Genomic DNA, 3797 nt, shown 5'->3' with positions numbered 1-3797 from the left:
CGTCGACCGCGTTTGAACGGGACGATCACACACGCCGCCACGCGGGATGCGGACGTATATGTCTAAGGCCACGGCCCGGTGGAAGACAAACGGTCGACCTGAGTAGTCTGATCCCTCGCCAACGGCTACTGTTCCACCATGTTACCCCGGCCCGTGCGAAAATTTTCTACGGCCACTGAATCGTCCGCTCGGAATTTTCACTTAAAGCTAACGTTAGGTGTATAACGTTTTCGAGTATGATATAAAGATACGAGAAGATATTTCGTTCCCTAGTCGGAAACCTTCAATCCTCAGCCCATATATGCGGGAGCCAGCCAGTGCTCCAAGCCTCCAACTCCAGGAACTCTGCCTACACGCAGGTGGATCTCACGACCAGCGCCAGCCCCAAGTCGCCAGGTAAGCGGGTCCGAATTTATCTACCTCGAACTAATTATGTTTCCGTATGTTTCTCAAAAAAAAAAAAACCCGAGGTTCCATATAAGCGGGCTGAACTAATTTTGCAGATTCCAGATTAGGCAACCAAGATCGGCACATACAATGTGTAGAAGTAATAAGAGAGCAAAGCTTTCTCATGATAGATCAGTCTCCACGAAGAAACAAGAACAGGGCAGATCAGTCTCCACGAAGAAACAACAATCCGACGATCCGTTCCAAAGCCTTCCACAGGTGTGCATTTTTATCTACCACGTAATAGTATTCAGTGCGTGTGACTTGTGATTCATCGCCAGTTTAATTACATTCTATCAAAAACAGCCGAGTAATAAACTAAATATAACCAGAAACAAAACAATATATCTGGTCAAAGTTTCCTGGTGTCATCTGATCGACCTCTCCATCGGCTTACTGTCGCGCTCCTTTAGAAGAACTTACCACTTTGCTGCACAGAGGAAAACATCTTGTGGAACACCTCAACTGGCTTCCTCACCCATTTCTTCTCAGTAGCAATGGCAGAACAGTAGTTTCAGGGGACTTTTGCCTATGTCAATCTTGCTTCTAGTTTCCTAAGAGATCAATCATTGTCTCTCCAAAAACAAAATCACCAAACCAACATGAATTTGATGATATTCTGTTGTAACAAGATCTGTTTATGTGTGTGTGTTGCCAGAAATTTAATTGCTTCTCCTGACATGGCCGTGCTTCAGGATGTCCTCTGTTTGATCCTATCAAAGCTGCCCCTGAATGAAATTGTTCGGACAAGCACTCTTTCAAGCAAGTGGAGACACACATGGACATCATGCCCTAATCTAATATTCGATGGTGCCACGATGTGTGCCAACAGTACTACTTCCAGCAAAGAGCAGCGCGCGCGGGTTTTCATTGGAAGTGTCAATGCTGTCTTGAAGCAGTGTGGTGCTACGGCTGTTGAAGAATTTCAGATTAAGTTCCCATTTGACAAGCTGCTAGTTGATCATCTCAATAGCTGGGTGAAATTTGCTGTCTCGTCACGGGCAAAGAATCTAGCAATTGAATTGGAGCCCGAGGACTTAAGATGCCACAAACATCGGCACGTGTTCCGGTTCCCGTTTGAGCTTTTCGACAAGCAAAGCATGTCCCGCCTTGAGGCAATTCGTCTCAGCTTGGTATCACTTAAAGCACAACCCAACTTTAGTGGTTTTCCAAGCCTCAAAGCGCTTCATCTAAGCAGTGTGGATGTCTCTTCAAATGATCTTCAGCTTGTTCTGTCAAGTTGCTCCAATCTTGAGAGATTAAGCATCTTTATGTGCCATCCGCATGATGACATAAAGGTATCACTTCCGCATCTGCAACACTTGCACGTGGCGCACAGTTGCATAAACAAAATACACTTCATCTCCAAGAACCTCCGAAGTTTTGTATATGATGGATTTATGGTACCTCTTGATCTCAGTCAAAGTCTGCAACTAGGACACGTGGAAATGAACTTTCCTTCGTTAACACTAGAGCATGCCATTACCGAACTTCCCCGAGCGATGCCCCATGCACAGAACCTGAATCTGAGTGCATGCATGACATTAAAGGTTTGCTGCTCGATCACTCTGATGCTATGATTACATCCCCCTCACATCTATTCACTTAGTTAAACATGCATTTGTAGGTGATTTACTTGCCAGAGGGTGTGACCAAGTTTTCTCATGTGAAGTATCTACAGCTGAGATTGTATTTCTCTGGTCAGGAAAATCTCCTCTCCTTGGCTTCTTTTCTCAAAGCTGCCCCTCTACTAGAAGAGTTAGATATACATGTAAGTTATCATCATCTTATCCCTTACAATGCATACCTCCTATATTATCTGTTACCTATATTGCATTGTCTTCATGTGTTCTCTGTGACTGAAGAAGGCACTGTACAAGAATAAAATGCTAATGCTATTCCTGATCTATGCAGTTTCTGCGCCGCTCCTTTCCGCTGAATGACTTTGAGAAGTTACCTATCAGGAGCCTTCCTCCGTGTCGCCATGGTCATCTAAAGAGGGTGCTCATCACAGGGTTCCATGGGGCCCGTGGTGAGATTGAACTTGCAGCTCATGTTGCAGATAACTCCAGCAGGCTTCAGGCATTGGTCATAGATCCAGTCATGAGAGATGTGGATAGGAATATGTTTACTTCAACGCCGGAGGGAAGAGCTATGTACTGGGATCTTGCCCGTGAGAATGCTAAGAAGTACCTTGCCAGGAGAGTCGCACATGGTGCACGGTTTGATGTTCTGTGATGATGATTGAATGTTGTAGATGAGGTTGCAACGATGATGCATTACTGTGTAGGGGCTTCGTTTTAGGAATAATTCTACAACCTCCTGTCCGAATTAATTGACGCAGTTTCTGTACAATGTGTAGAGGACATTGTATTAGTTGATGCTATCAATGTGTAGGGGGACATTGTATTAGTTGATGCTATCAATGTGTAGAGGACTTTGCATCTTGTATAAACTATGGTTTCATTTCATGCAATCGTATTACCTTTGCCTCCCTGATCATCTAAAAAAAGCCAACTCTGAACAGAACGTCTCTCCACCCCGCGAGTTCTATGTGCCATAGCTTGGTCCTGTCTGCACAGGCACTGTTCTGCGATTATCACAAGGGGAATCCAATTGTTGTCGAAAACTTACCGATTTCTGGTGAGCCATATAGTCCAAAAAATAGCTGTAGCCGCCAAAGTCCAAGATCTTCGCTTCATATGCTAATATTGCGTGCCACACAAATTGGAGACGTTAACCAGCTCCTCGTTGCTACTTAACTCGTAAATTCAGAATACCCCTCGTCCTGCTACATTGCTTCAGCACATATCTCACTTTGATCCTTTGCATGATAAGCAGGCAAGCAAAGAACCCGCAAACCTTTTCCGGTGTCAACTTCCTTTTGCATTTTGATATCGTACTATCAGACGCTTCAGATTGGTAGACAGAATTGCCGCTGCATGAGACTGGCTAACCTGAAAATCCCAGACAGAAACAGAACTAACCATGCCAAGGGTGGGGAGTGATCACACCCACCTAGTTTTAGACACTGGGGCTAGGAGAGTTAATTGTCCTAAAATGTTTAGGTTTGAGAAATGGTGGCTAGCCCAGCATGGGTTCTCTCAGCTTGTTCATGATGTGTGGACTAGGCATGGTGATGCTAGGTCTTCTATTGAGAACTGGATGTGCAAAACCAGAGTCTTGAAGAAAATCATTAAAGGTTGGAGTATTAATTTAGAGGCTGCCATGAAGAAAAAGAAGAAATCCCTCCTTATGGAGTTTGACATACTGGATGTGAAATCAGAACATAGTCAGCTGTCTCCTAGTGAGGGGGAGAGAATGAATCTTATTAAGAAAGAGTTGGATGA

At 44.4% G+C, this 3797-nt stretch overlaps 1 long non-coding RNA gene across 1 annotated transcript; it reads left to right on the top strand.

The window, feature by feature from the left end:
- The first annotated feature begins 1960 nt into the window (after positions 1-1960).
- LOC123162151 (uncharacterized) lies at positions 1961-2918 on the top strand. The gene is made up of 2 exons (XR_006481073.1): positions 1961-2218; positions 2362-2918. It is a non-coding gene; the product is annotated as an uncharacterized lncRNA (long non-coding RNA).
- Positions 2919-3797: the final 879 nt, after the last annotated feature.

The sequence above is a fragment of the Triticum aestivum genome, chromosome 7B (assembly GCF_018294505.1).
Source record: "Triticum aestivum cultivar Chinese Spring chromosome 7B, IWGSC CS RefSeq v2.1, whole genome shotgun sequence".
Classification (NCBI taxonomy): Eukaryota; Viridiplantae; Streptophyta; class Magnoliopsida; order Poales; family Poaceae; genus Triticum; species Triticum aestivum.
The sequence above is the reverse complement of the archived record's forward strand: the minus strand, read 5'-3'. Positions and strand labels throughout refer to the sequence as shown.